This window comes from Sarcophilus harrisii, chromosome 2, assembly GCF_902635505.1.
Source record: "Sarcophilus harrisii chromosome 2, mSarHar1.11, whole genome shotgun sequence".
In the NCBI taxonomy this organism is placed as follows: domain Eukaryota; kingdom Metazoa; phylum Chordata; class Mammalia; order Dasyuromorphia; family Dasyuridae; genus Sarcophilus; species Sarcophilus harrisii.
The window spans coordinates 216232368-216248129 of NC_045427.1; the positions used below are offsets into that span (position 1 = coordinate 216232368).

Genomic DNA, 15762 nt, shown 5'->3' on the forward strand with positions numbered 1-15762 from the left:
CCAAATACTCTAGAGTATTCCTTACTTTCTCCCCAATTCAAGTAGCATTAATCAGCATCAGAACCCAGGTCACAGCTCCTTACTTTCCCTCCAATGCCTGGTCTTGCTCGACCTAGAAAAGAATCCTATTTTTAAAAAATCCTACAAATCCTAAAAAAAAAATCCTATAAATCTAAAAAATAAAATTCTTCAGGCTTTACTGATTGGACTTCATCTGGGGCCTCAGCCAGGTGCTCAACTCCACCTGTACCACAGCTGACATCTTTCCTAGCTGCCCTTACTATTGTAAGTGTATCTCTTCAATAAAGCTGACTTCCTTTACTGATGTGTTGTATGCTTCATGTTTCCTTATGCTGAACTAAAGTATTGGTTTATTATTACCATTATTATTAATTATTACTATTATTCCTAAACCTGGAGGAAGATACCAGGCTCACACAGCAATCTGAGAATCTGAGGCATGATTTGAATCAGAACATTTTGACTCCTCTTGCACTAAACTATAGAATCTACTCAGGGTGAGTTCCAGGATTATGTTGCTTTTCAAGATTAACAGTTTGTTTCCAGGCAGATTTTCCCAGCCCATCTTTATCAAGAAGCTTCCTTACCTGATAGACTGAATCTAGTCATAGGTGTCTGTTAGGTTAGAAAGGGTAAAGGATGAGAGAGTTCAAATATATTAGCCATCTTGCACTTTACATTCTCTTAAATCTGCTGATGATGAATGCCAGTCCTAAAGAAACTGTCAGTTGGTAGGTTTTTTTTTAAACCACTAAGGCTGCTGTGTCAATGCCCCAGTGATAAAAGGTATGGAAGGGTAACTTTAATATTAGAGGCAGTCCAGGGAGAGAATCACCTTAGTTGCCCCTCCAGGGCCTCCTTGACTGTGGCTTCATGCCAACTCATAACAAGTAATTGCTGTATACAAAACCAACTCCAAGGATAGGTCATTTGTTGTCTAGCAACTGCTTTGGGGGCCTTTTGTGGAACCAATCCCGGCCTAAGGTGGGAGTGGGGGGAGGGTCAGGACAGGAATCTAGGACACTCACTTGGACCTAAAACTTCCCCGAGGGGGACACAAAATCCATAGTTTGAGGGAGTAGGGAAATTTCAATTCCAGAGCCTCCTTAAAAGGTTCTAAGTTGCTCTGATGATATCTAGTTGTTTAATTTTTTTTTTCTTTTAAGTAGTATAATTCCCATCCCATTCTTCTCCCACTAATCAACCCTTCCAGAATTGTAAAGTCTTTTGTAAGACTTATCAGAACTTGTAAAGTCTTTCACAGGACTTCTCCTTCATAAGAAAAAATTTGTACAGATTAGTATAAAATAATTTCATGGAGGAAAGAGAACAAACAATTGGTGAGATCACTTTGTCAAGGTGGTGATAACTGAGCTGCTCTGACAGAAGCTAGAGATGCTAAGAGGCAAAGGTGAGGAATACAAACCTGAGAGAAGTGCCTTTGCAAAGGTTCAGAGAAAGATGGAATGTTGTGTATGCAGAACCTGGAAGAGACTGAAAGGGAGAATTATGAATTCTAGATATAACTATATACTAGAATAATTGAAGAGATAGACTGGAGCCATGTTAAATGAAAAAGCATTTATCAAATACTTGCTATATCCCAAGCACTGTACTAGGCACAGATACAAATACAAAAAGCAATATAATTCCTGCTGGTAAGGAATTTACATTCTAATAGGAAAAAATAATAATTAGAAAGGATTATGGGACAAGGGAGGGGTGTTTTAGGCTGGAAGTCACTGGGTTGCTGAAAGAAATCATTGGACAATTGATTTGAGTATTTCTTTCTAGAAATTGTCAAGTTAATTTGATTACTGGTTCCAGAACAAGAATTAAAGAGGAACAGAAAGGAGAATTGGAGTGTACATATGCCAAAGTCCATTCAGGAGAGTCTGGAAATGCCTAGTTATGGTAAAGCTTCATCATCAAAAACTCAAAGCCCTGTTACGCTAGAGATTATAGGAATCTTTGATGGGAATGTGATGAGAATCAGGTCTGATAAAGAAGTGAAAGGAGTGCCAGGTCCTTCCCTTCACGCTGAACCTAATAGGCAACCAAGATTTGAAACAAGATCCAGAATCCAGACCAAGAGGTTTTTCTCCCACAAAACACGCATTTCCTTGTTCAGAACAAGTTTCCAATCTCCTGACTCAGAAATGAGGATTTCTTTCTGAAATGCTTACTCTGCTGGGATCCAGACTACATCATTTGGAACATGTGTGACCTTGGGAAAAGTCATTTCCTGCTCTCTTCACTCTAATATCCTCATCTGTAAAATGAAAGGGTTGGATTGGATGGTATCTAAAGTCCCTCCTGTTTCTAAAATGGCATGTGAAATGATTCTCAGGGGGGGGGGAACCTGTAAAGTTGTTAAATTAACCTTATAGTCTTTCAAAGAAATCTTTCCTACCTGCAAAAAAAAAAAAAAAAACCCACAAAAATTTTCACTTCAAATTATGAACCTTGAAGGGCTGGCTCAGCTGTAAGTAAGACAATTCAGTCATGAAAACTTTACCTACTTTGATACAGTTTACAAAGTCCTAACAAAACTGTACATAGGCCAAGAACATGAGGGAATTTCAGGCCAGCTCAGTCTAACAGACTTCCCACACCAGCTGTGTCCCACAGACCCATGAAAAACAGTTTGGAAATGTTACAAAAGTCCAGCACTGGAAGCTTAGCTCTTTTTTTAAAGGAGTGTGTTTATTTTTAAAGATACTGGAAAAGTTTTTTAAATCCCATGTAACAGTAGATGAATTTGGAGTAGTGACAGGTCCCTACAGAGCCACTGGACAGTACAACTTCATCTCCATATTATTGTCTTTGGGAAAACCTGTTTTGGGTATCATTGACTGAATTTATGTTCCAGAACTTGTGGATTTGAGAATTGACTCCCATTTACCTGGGGGTGTCTGAAGTGCAGTTTGGGGTTGAGAGGAGAGAAATGGAGAAATTGGGGCTAAATAGGAAAATATCATGTTAGTCGTCTTGGCTCTGCCATTAACTGTTTCTCTGCACCATTAGGGGATTTGAACTAGATAATACCTAGAGGTAATTATTTATTAAGCCCCTGTTATATGTCTGCTCCTATGCTAAGAACTGAGGATACAAAGAGAGGCAAAAGATGCCCCTGTCCTTGAGGAGCTCACAGTCTATTTGGGGAGACAACTTTCTAGCCAACTATATACAAACAAACTCATTTGTTGTTGTTCAGTCATTTCAGACATGTCTTATTCTTTGTGACCTCATTTGGAGTTTTCTTGGCAAAAAGACTAGAATGGTTTAAGATTTCCTTCTCTAGCTGTTTTTTAGTACATGAGGAAGCTGAAATAAATGAGATTAAGTGATTTGCTCAGGATCACACCGCCAGTAAGTGTCTGAGGCCAGATTTTAACTCAGAAAAAGGGGTCTTCCTGACTCTAGCCCCATACTCTATCCATTGAGCTACCTAGCTACCACAAACAACCAAAGGCAGGATCAATAGGGAATGATCAACAGAAGGAAGGGTTTTTGTATTTTTTTTTCTTTTCTTTTTCTTTTTTTTTAATAGCTTTGACAGAACATATGCATGGGTAATTTTTCAACATTGACCTCTGCAAAAACTTCTGTTCCTACTTTTCCCCTTCTTCCCCCCCACCTCTCCCCTAGATGGCAGGTAGTCCCATACATGTTAAATATGTTAAAGTATATGTTAAATACAATATATGTATACATATTTATACAGTTATCTTGTTGCACAAGAAAGATCGGATTTAGAAAGAAGGTAAAAATAACCTGAGAAGAAAAAACAAAAATGCAAGCAAACAATAACAGAAAGAGTGCAAATGTTATGTTGTGGTCCATACTCATTTCCCAGTGTTCTTTCTCTGGGTGTAGCTGGTTCTGTTCATTACAGATCAATTGGAACTGATTTGGTTCATCTCATTGTTGAAAAGAGTCACGTCCATCAGAATTGATTATCATATAGTATTGTTGAAGTGCATCATGATGATCTGCTTCTACTCATTTCACTTAGCATCAATTCATATAAGTCTCTCCAAGTCTCTCTGTATTCATCATGCTGGTCATTTCTTACAGAACAACAATATTCCATAGCATTCATATACCACAATTTATTCAGCCATTCTCCAACTGGTGGGCATCCACTCAATTGCCAGTTTCTAGACATTATGAAAAGGGCTGCCACAAACATTTTTGCACATATGAGCCCCTTTCCAGAAGAAAGGGTTTTTGAAGGAAGAATTTTAGTTGGATTTTGAAGGGAGACGAGATAAAGGCAAAGAAAAGCAATCCAAACATGAGGGACAGAGTAAAAATGCTGGGAGTGGAGTGGAGAGATGGAAGTGTTTATAAGGAATGGCAAAGAGGCCAGTGTGGGAATAAGATATAAGAAGACCGAAAGAGGGGAGACTTAAGTCATGAAAGGCATTGAAAGTCAAAGATATAGTTTCAAAATCCCATCTTTGACACATATGGCACATATTTATTCATCTGAAGAATAGATTGCAGCAAATCTCAAAAGTCTTTCCCTGTTTATATGCCCAGGAGTGTGTATGGCTCCCTTGGATATCTCTTTATGCTTGAGATGGTGATGATGATGATGATGGTATATTTCCAGTTGGGAAAATCAATCAGTGTAGTCACCATCTTTCTAAGTTAGCACTTCTTATAGACTGTTTGCTGGGGGCATTTTCTACATTATCCAAGGAGATTGGGAAATCCTGACTTGAAACCATGCCTTCATCTATTCTTTCTTAAAGCTTCACACCCCCTCCATTCAGTTTCACCTCCTAGACAATGTTTTTTGAATCAGTATATGGGAAAAGAACATTCCATTTCAATAAAAATAAGATGAAATTTTAAATAAAAAAAAATTTTAGGCCCCAGGCTGGGAGCTGGAGAAGAAGCAAAGAGTCACAGTAGCAGAGAATCACTTTGGCAATTGTATGGAAAAAATTAATTAAGTAAGAAACCAGAAGTGTGGAGGCAAATTAGGAGACTATTTTAATTAGTTGGGCAAGTAGACTTTCCTAATCTAGGCAAGAAGCAATAAAAGTGAGAAAACAGAGACTATGTGAGTAGAAAAAAGGGCATAGATGTGAAATAAGATGTAAAAGTAGAATAGACAAGTCTTGGAAAATGAATGAGTATATAACAGGGGAGTTGAGTGAAGTAAGGAAGACATCAAAATTTGCAAAAGTAGGTGACTGATATAAGAGGAAGTAGAAATTATATGCAAGGTAATAGATTTGGTCTTATCATTATCACTGTAATGTGCTGGAAGAAATGTCATTGAAATGTATGTCTCAATATGACTAGAAATAAGCTAGGTAACAGGAATACAAATAATTTTATATTAATTTATTATATATAATATATATAAATTCTATTAATTTTTATATTAATAAATTCATGTGAGACTATTCAGGAACCCAGAAAGAAGGGAAAAAAGTGTGGATAGGAAAAAGACAATGGTAGCTTACCATATCCTTTAGTGAGGGCAAAACTTCAAGGACATAGGTCAATATGTAAGAGTTTTGGCATTGTAATACAGTACAAGTGTGGAAAGAGAAAATAGATGAGCAGTTTGGGAAGTAGATCACAACCCTGGAATTGAGACATGATAGAATAGTGAGAAGGGATTTCAATTATATCTAAACATCTTATCTACTGGAACTTCTTCTCCATTTCCTTCTTCATCTTCCTTTGTCTCTCCCTGTGTCTGTCCATGTGTCCCCTCCTTCCATGTGTCTGTCTGTCTGTCTCTGTCCAAAAATCAGAGCAGCTAATAACTTCTTGATTCACTTTATGACAAGGTGAAATTCTGGGTCAGATTCTCACTAAAAGAGAGGGACTGTTTGCTAGATTGAAATTATGAAATTTCCAGGGAGCAGAGATCACTCTCTCGTGGAATTTGTGACAAAAGGAAAGAAGAAACAAGAATAAAATTGGTCTGTTATGCACCCCAGATTTGGACTATATGGCTGCAGGGGAGTCAGGCTAGGGCAGTCAAAAGTTGCCCAAGAATGAAATTCAGAAGGTACAGAAGACAATAATTCTAGTGTAGAGGAAAAAGAGGACGTAGCCAAACATACCAGTAGTGGTATATAAGGAAGTCAATGTATTTTAAGAGTACAGAAGATGGAAGCCAGACCAAGAAATGGAGAATTAATATGAGAGTATGCTGAATCCTATATAACTATCAGGAATGCTAAAGATCAGAATCAAACTGAGGCTGGTGAGAGAAGGTAAAGATAGAAGTAAGGATTGGGCTTTTTTTCTTTTTATTTTGCTACAATAATGGCAAAATTATTTCAATTCTTGGATATATTTTGAAAAGCATACAACATGTATACTCAATTATTTTTAAACTAATAGAGGCATGTAAACAAGGAAATATGGAAATAATTGTCTTAAAGTGCTATTTCCAACTTGCTATGGTGGATATGGCCCCTTTATGCTTTGTGACCCATGAGAAATATATGCTGCTGCCAACTCTGAGAAGCTACATGTTTCCACATTGATGCCTTAAGTATCTCAAAAGCAACATATCTAATATGGAACTACTTGCACTATTTCCCCCCACCCCTCCCCAAGCCTATCCCTTCTCCAAACTAACCTGTCTTCTATGAGGACACCACCATCTTGGCAGTCACAGAACCACAAAAGTAGAGAATTGGAGATTTTGAGGATCAGAGTGGTCCTCAGCAGCCATTTTCCCTGACATTGAATTTAAATTGTTTCTTTGTGCTTCCATCTGTTATTATTCTTGACTCTATCTTCTGGGGTGAAAGAGAATACATCTAGTCCCTTTTCTAAATTATGGTTTTTTTAAATAACTTGAAAGCCACCATCATACATTCCAGCATTAAAAAAAAAAAAAAGACAGGACTTTAGGGATTGATAGGATGATGATAACTGACAACAAAAAAGAAAGCAGAACTGCCTAGTTCTTATTTTACTTCTGTTTTCTCTGCCAAGGAGAATGATCTTTGCTTTGGAAATAAAAATATGAAAAATAAGTATCAGGGAGTAAATATCCAAAATAAGTAATGAAGTAGTAAGTGAACAGCTTGTACATGACTGATTCAAGTAACTTGGCCCAGGTGAATCATATTCTCATATCCAGAAAGAATAGGCCAATGTGATTGCTTAGCTACCATCTGTGATGTTTTTTGACATGGAAGGGAGGAGAGATAATACACGATCAAAGAAAGGCAAAAGCACTGACTTTTTAAAAGAAGGGTGGTGATAGTGGCAGAATCTACCAACCATGGTGGCAGTTACAAAGAGTCAGCATGGCTTCTTCAGCAAGAGTAAGTCATCATTTTAGATTAACTTCATTTTTTCTTTATTCCATCAGTCAAATAATATTTTAAGCCTTAAAGTGTGCCAATGATTGTATTAAGGACTGAGGATACAATGAAAGGCAAAAATAAGGAGCTGACATTCTAAAGGGGGAGGTCTATAATAAAGTATAAGCAACTATCTTCATATAAGAGCTGTAGACTCTAAATCCCAAAGAGAAGGTAGCATAGCCAGTATCTCAGAGAGAAGGCACTAGCAGTAGGGATATGAGAAGGGACACTTGCAGGAGGTAAGATGTGCACTGAGTCTTGAGAAAGCCGGGAGGTAGAGGTGAGGAGGAAAAACAGTCTAGGACAACCAGCACAAAGGCAGCCAGGAGACAGCCTACTAATAGATAAGGAGACATTGAAGATTAGTGAGAAACTAGAGCAATGTGCCTGAGAAGACTTGAAGGGGATGGGATCAAGGATGCCCAGAGAAGGGTTTGCTTTGGCAAAGAGAAACGCCACTTCTTCATGTGAAACAGAGATGAAGACCAAGATAATGAGAAAAGACATCTGAGTAATATGAGATGCAATGGTGGGGAGGAGGAAAGAAAGGCTATTTTTGCAAATAGAAATATGAGGCAAGATCCTCAGCTGAGACAGTTAGGGAAAAGGGATGCTTGGGATACTTGAAGAGGGGAAAGCTTCAGAATAACTGCTGTGATGAGTGAGATAATGAATCACTTATAAAATGATTGTCTTGCTGCCATGAAGGCCCAGTTGAAATTTTCTAACAAATTTGCAGTCAACCCAGTTGTTTACTAGAAGTCTAATAATAGGTACAGAGTCAACCAGTGTTTGAAGCATTTGGCAAAGAAATTGGAAACCAGGCAAGAGCTTCATTAGTAAAAGACTGGCAGAATGGTGGTGGGAATAGGGGGAGGATGAATGGTTAGGCAGCAGTTCTGAAAAAAGTATGAGGGCTTTAGTTAACTACAAGCTCGATTTCAGTCAACAGTGTCATGTGGCAATTGAAAAAATTAATGCTCTTTTGGGCTGTGTTGAGAGAGCTATAGCTTCCAGGAATAGGGAAGTGATAATCCCTCATCAGACTTCATCTTTAGCATCTTGTTCAGTTTTAGGAAGCATGAGACACTTAAAGAATGACACTGAAAAGGTGAGAAATGTTCAGAAGGGGTCAGCCAAGATACTGAAGGACCTAGAGTCCATGCCATTTGAAGGAACTTGGCATGTCTGCCCTGAAAAAGAAAAAACTCCTAGGATATATGATAGTGGCTTTCAAGTATTTAAAAAACCATAATTTAGAAAAGGGACTAGACTTTCACCCCAGAAGATAGAGCCAAGAATAATAATAGATGGAAGTGCAAAGAAATAAATCTAAGCCCATTGTCAGGAAAACATTTTCTAATTAGAGCAGTACTAATTGGGATATGTCATGTTTGGGATTCCTCTCATGTATGGGCTGAATTACATGGCTGCTGAGGACCACTCTGATCCTCAAAATCTCCAATTCTCTACTTTTATGGTTCTGTGACTGCCAAGAAGATGGTGTCCTTAAAGGAGACAGGGAAGTTTGGAGGAGGGATAGTTTTGGGAGGAGTGGGGGCAAATAGTGCGAGTAGTTCCATATTAGATATGTTGCTTTTGAGATACTTAAGGCATCAATGTGGAAACATGTAGCTTCTCAGAGTTGGTAGCAGCATATATTTCTCATTGGGTCGCAAGGCATAAATGGACCATAACCACCACAGCAAGTTGGAAATAGCACTTTAAGGCAATTATTTCCGTATTTCCTTGTTTGCATGCCTCTATTAGTTTAAAAAAAAATTGAGCATACATGTTGTATGCCTTTCAAAATATACCCAAGAATTGAAATGTTTAAAGATTAGTGAAACAGATGAAATAAGTAAATTTACCTTTTTACAATAAAAGATAGAGAGAATGACAGTCAAGTAGGTCAGAACATAACTTTTCAACAGGAGTCATGTTTCTCTCATTCCCAGCAGAAAAGCAGAAAACAAAACCAAATTATATATGATTTCAATCACTAGAAAGTTTTTAATATAAATCTATTCCTCTTTCTATATCTAGTCCTGTTTAATGGATGCTATCATTTCTTAATTTCCTACTCATGTTTCAATAGTTCAGTGGCGTTTTTGTATGAGAGTGAAGACTAGAAAAAGATCAGCTTACCTGGAGTGGGTAGTAGAAGGGGAGTAATATATAAGACTAGAGAAGTGGATTGGAGTATGATTAACAAGATTCCCCATGCCTAACAAAGAGATTTGTATTTTAGCCTAAAGGCAATAGGCAGCCACTGAATTTTGTTTAATAGGGGAGTGATACTTTCATGGTTAGATCTTCACTTTAGGAAAGTCACTTGGGCAACCATGTGCAATGATTGACTAAAATGAGGAGAGACTTGAATCAGGAAGAGTATTAGGAGGCCATTATAATACGGAAGGATGGATATAAGAGATAAATGTGGCAATAGAAATTTGACTAGAGTTGGCATCTATTTGAATATATGGGGTGAGTAAAAGATGGTCCCAAATTTATAAATCTTGGTGACTGGTAGAATAGTAGTATTCTAGGCAAAAACAGGAACAGAAAGACAGGAGAAAGATGATGTAATGAGATCTGAAATGCAGATTACAAATTATTCATTTCTGATCATCCCATGACTCATTCCATGCCACCTTAAAAAAAAGGGGGGGGGGAGATTGAGGCTTTTATTGGTCTTTGCCTGCCATTGGAGGGGCAATTTCTGTGTCCACAAGGTGAACTTGAGGAAAGGGGATGGACATGCTGAAGAAAAGGGAATTTTCACAATGTCATCTGTACAGCTCCCGCACTAAGGCTGGGGTTTGGATATGTTCCCTGAGGGGCCAAAGAGTATAGATGAAGGAAAGTTAGGAGCTTGCAGAGCTGTAGCGGGGATGGAGTAGGGAAGTACTGATTGATTAAAGTGAAGAATAAATATGGTTGTGTTGGAGGCAAGTCTCCTGATTGACTATTACTGCCCTCGGTTACTCTCCCGCCACAGTTAAGAAAGGGGAGAGAGGCTACATGTAAAAAGTCCCTCTGTGTATACTGAGAGTAAAGCCAAGGGGAGTCTGCAGTCAGGGATGGGACAGCAGGACAATCCCTTCTTAGGTCATCAAACTAACTTAAAATCTCACCTCTGAGAAAGGAGACACTCCCAGCAACAGATAAAGTTGTTAAGTCCTGTTCTAATTTCTTTGTATGGAGCCTCGTTATTCATCCCTCTTTCTCAAAGAGAACTAAAGATAGCATAAGAGTGATGTCTTGACTTATTCATGAATTGGATTTAAGTGAAGTAAAGCTGTGTAAAGTTGTCAGCTTTAGGATCTCCTCCAGAGTCACTGAAGCCCAGTGAAAAGACCCAGGAGTGCAGTGAATGACCTTGGTCTTTCTCAATTAAGGTCTTTCCAAGGCCTCAGTTTATCTGAGGCAACACCAATTCATTGGCTAGGGGTTAGGTAAGAAATGAGACAGAAGATAGCCTGATTTACAATCAAAAAAAAAAAAAAGCCAATTTAAGAGGAGAAAACCCTCAAAGTTTCTGTCTAGAAAATAATTGCTAAAAGCCATCAGAACCTAAACCATGAGCCAGAAAGACTTGGGCTGGGCACTATTATGGACCATTCTACTATCTCGCAGTATACACTGTATATATGTGTATTTTATATTTTTTTTATAAACACACACACACATACATACATACATGTATATATATAATATGTGTACATATTATGTCTGGCACACAGTAGAGGCTTAATAAATGCTTAATGACTACTGATTGACTTTCCCTGCTAAAGTTCATCACTGCCTCCTTTGGGTGGATGCAGTTCTCTGACAGGGTTAATTTGTGCTGCTACACACTCAATAAATAATCATTCTGAAAATTCCCACCACTCTTCTTTCAGGTGATGAGGAGCCAAGCTGATCTTTCAAGAGACTGCTCTGCACTCAAGCTTTCATGCAGGGCCTCTTCTAGGGAGGGAGAGGCTTCCAGCCACATTCTTTACCAGTTTGACTGTTTCTAATTTATTCCAATGTGTGAAATGCATGGGGCTGCCAGAGAGGGTTGTGGCTAACTTAGCTCTTTCACTGCCATCTGGGTGTCCCCTCACCCCCTCCACTCCCATTTCTATACATAATCTACATACGTGCCTTTCCTCCTGAGCTTTTTGGTTCCCCCTCCTATTTCCTGTATCCTTAAATCCTTTCATGTCAAACAATTACAGGCAAACCTTGTAGCATGACAGATAATATAGCGTCTAATCATCTTGTCACCCCTCTCTACTATAGTGTTTGATTAGACAGCTATATTTTCCTAACAGAGTCGCTGCTAGCCCCAGCTCAAAATACTACGTGGAATTTTTGTTTTGTTTTGTTTTGTTTTTCATTTCCTTGGGGGAAAAAAACTAATAAAATCCATTCCATTTCTGAATCTCACCTCTCTATGTTTGTTATGTCCTCATCCAAATTTCAGACTATACCTTTCTCCCAGCCATTTTTCTCCTCTCTAAACAGTGACTCTGAAAATCAGCAGCAAAGAGGCCAGAGTTTGTTTAATTTAAACACACTGCAGCAGAATGAAGGTAATTGTCCACACAAACCATCTGCTACCTGGCGGGTATCCATGAGTCAGGGAGACAGAAATGTAGGCTGAAGTGTCTCTTTCATTCTGTTACCATGATAACAGCCTTGCTCAGAGTTTTAGAGGATTTTTTTTTTATTAATGCTCCACAGAAGGTATTAACTCTCAAAGTTAGGCTTTTTCCATGGGCTTCTAAGAGACTGATCCCAAACCTCACTAATCTTTCTGAGGACACAAAATGTGCACACACTCAATAATGAGATGGAGTAGAAGTTTAGCTATAGCCAAGAACTGGGATGCCACATCACTTACCTACCAAAGAGAGTACCCTGTTCTCAAGGCAGCTGGTCTCCTGTCTTGTCAGGTCACCCTCCCATGGATTGTCAGTTTCCTCTAAATACCATAATTCACTACTTCTTCACATGTTCGTATATGTGGTGTATCCCCAGTAGCTTGAGCTTATTAAGTACTTTAATGTTTGTGGAATTGAATTGATCTTCCTGATCAACTTTTTGATTGATTTTCCCCTCTTCAAATCCCTTCTTCCATCCAGCTGCCAAAGTAGTTGAACATACTGCACATACGCAGATGAATCTATGATCTTAGTGACATAGATATTTTAGATAGCAGCCCATTCACACCTGTCCAACCTATGCCCCTCTTGTTCATATCCTTCCATATACTTCTCACAAGGTGCCTATTTAATGTCCTGGGGTCTTCCTTATCTTGTCATGACATCATGGTACATGCTATATGCCTGCCCCATACTCTTTCCATAGAATGCTCAAGTCATCTTCTCTAATTTTTATGTGTGCATGTAGTCACCTTGTTAAGAGAAACTTTAAAGCTGAATTTTGTTCAAGCAAATAATTTTTAATAGTCAGCAAACAATGAACATAGTGGGATCTTTTTTTCTCTGCATTTTAATTCATTTGGATAATTGTAAAAATGTGATCTCTTGTGAAATATCATTTGCAAAAGATGACCTATTTCTTATTAATATTCTTGTCAAGAAGTCTTTGATGTATGTGTAGGAATATATTCACGAAAATATATATACTATTGGAAATGCAGACATACGTCAATGTTTTGCATGTAATAAAGCACCAAATAAGTATCCATTTAATAATTTTTCATAGAAGTCTTTTTGCCATGTGACTCAAGCATTCCCAGCCCACATTTTGGATATGCATCCTGGATAATTGGGCAAAAATTATAATTTTTGCATTTTAAGCTTAGATCTGACCATGTCATTCCCCTACTAAGTTAACTCCAGTAGCTCCTTTGACTAAGATATATCCTTCCACAGCCAAGTTTTTAATGGGTCCCATCTTTCTACAACTCCTCCAGTACTGACAAATCTCATCTTTTGTCATATTTGCCAATTTGATGTGGCCTATTTTTTCTTAATTAATTTTGCCCCAATCAATGTGGCAAACTAGAAGTTCAGGTCCATTTAAGAATATTTTATCACTTTTTTCTCTTGGCCTCATTTTATTCATCTTTAAATATTAAAAGTAAGATCAGATAGTTTCTAAAAACTTATGTTGTTGTAAGATCATTTCAATAGAGGTATTATATAGGGGGTGCTACTGTTCTTAGATTTGATATTACCTAATGAGGGGAGGATATGACTGCTAAAACAGAAATGACAAAAACTTTAATCCAATGTCTTAGAGTTCATGATATATCAAAAAGGGAAAAGCTGAGTAATACAGGTTTTATTAATTTTATCAATTTTAAAGAATTGAAAGAAAAGAAAGATCTCATGATCTAAAATTTCAAAAGGGAAGTTGATGGGATACTTTCAGAACAGAATAAAATTCTGATGTCACAAACAAATTCTACTAATAAGTTAGAAAAGGAACTGTATAAAAGAGTTATTGTAGATATATAGGAAATTCATCAATTAATGCTCACATTTTAAATATATATATGTATATATATATATATATAACCAGTGTCTGATAAATCCTACTATTTTATGAAAACTGTTGGGAAAAATGGGAGATGATCTGGTAAATTTTGGGTTTAGATAAACAACTTTCACCATGTTCCACAATAAAATTAAAATGGATACATGATATGAATGCTAAATACCAGATTATAAAAAAGAGAAGAAAAGCAGACCATAATACCTTTCGTAGATATGGGTAAGGATAAATTTTTAACTAAACAAGGGTTAGAGGTAATTACAAAAGATAAAAAAAAAATTTTGATTCCATGGAATTGAATGAAGTCTTGTATTAATTATAAGTGAAGTAGTAAAAATCTCTGTATCAAATATTTCTGATAAGAATGTGATATCCATTCTATTTCAATAGATAACAGAAATGTTTAAGACCAAAAGTCATTCCCCAATAAATAAATGGCCAAAGGATATGAACAGTGGTTTTCAAAAGAATTGCCAACTATTAACAGTTATATGAAAGAATGCTCCAAATTATAATAATAAAAGAAACAAATCAAAATAATGCTGAGATTTTATCTTATACCTGGCAAAAATGACATGGGGAGGAACTGTGGCAAGATGAACATACCAATTCACTGTTGCTGGAATTATGACTTAGTCTTATTCTAGAAAGCAATTTTGAATTCTGTTCAAAAAAAAACCTAAAACTACACTAAATTAAAATATTCATATCCTCTGAACCAAAGGTTTCACTATTAGCCATATAGTCCAAGGAGGCCATTGACAAAAATGAAGGCCCTTATATATAACAAAATACTTATAGCGATGCTTTTATTAGATCAAAGAACTGAAAACAAAGTGGAGACCTATCGATTGAGAAATGGCCAACAAATTGCAGAATATAATGGAAAATCATTGCACCAAAAGAAAAAATGAATATAATCAATAAAGGAAAACATGAAAAGATTTGTGTGATTTGACATAGAGTAAAGTAAACATAACTAGAAAAACAGAATGCATGATGATTACAACAATATAAATGAATATACCACCACAATCAAAACTGAAATCTGTAGACTTTAATTAACCAAGTTTGGGTCCTATAGATCAAATAAAAGAAATAGCTCCCTTACCTCTTTCTTTTTGGAGTTGGAGAACCATTAGTATGGAATATTTGTATGATATCAGATATTCATTTGTTTCATCATTAGTTTTGTGAAACTTTTTTCTTTCCTCCACTTTTTTTTATTCTTTATTAAAAGGGCTATCCCTCTTCTGGGGGAGGATTGGAGGAAGTATTCAGAGGAAAATCTAAGTGATGTGAAAGCAAAATATATCTAAAAATATATTGTAAAAGACAGATATAGAATCAAACACTTATTAAGATGAGAGCAGAGTGATTTAATAGCATGATCTTTTGACAATACTCCAGAAACTCTAAAGCCTAGAAAGAGCTGAAGCTTGAGATGAAGGTCAAATATGAATTAGGTTATGTGGAAGCTAGAGGAAGATCAGAAAAAGGAATAGTTGTATCAAACTTAGTGTTGATGTATGACCAAAAAGCAACAGAATTAATGGATTTATCCTTTGTTTTCGTGTTTTCTGTAGCAAGGAAACAATTTTCAGATTGGAAAGAATAAAGACCCAAGATAAGTTAGGATTCAATATAGAAATCAATACCTAGTTCTTTTCAACAAAATCAAGAGTATCAGAAAAACTTGACTAAGTAAATGTTGAGTCTGCTGAAAGTAGTATTTTTAAAATAGTGGAAATTAGGAAAGATGCTGCAAGACCAGAGTTGAGCACATCTCAATTTTCAAAAACATAAATTCTCCAGAGTAGTCTAGTGATCTTGACTTGAATTCCCAGAAAGATTCTAGAATGTA

General features: G+C 36.9%; 1 protein-coding gene across 10 annotated transcripts in view; it reads left to right on the forward strand.

Moving 5' to 3' along the window:
• The window catches only part of DTNB (dystrobrevin beta), a 333753-nt gene that overhangs the window by 282035 nt on the left and 35956 nt on the right, over positions 1-15762 (forward strand). The gene's annotated exons all lie outside the window — the stretch shown is intronic.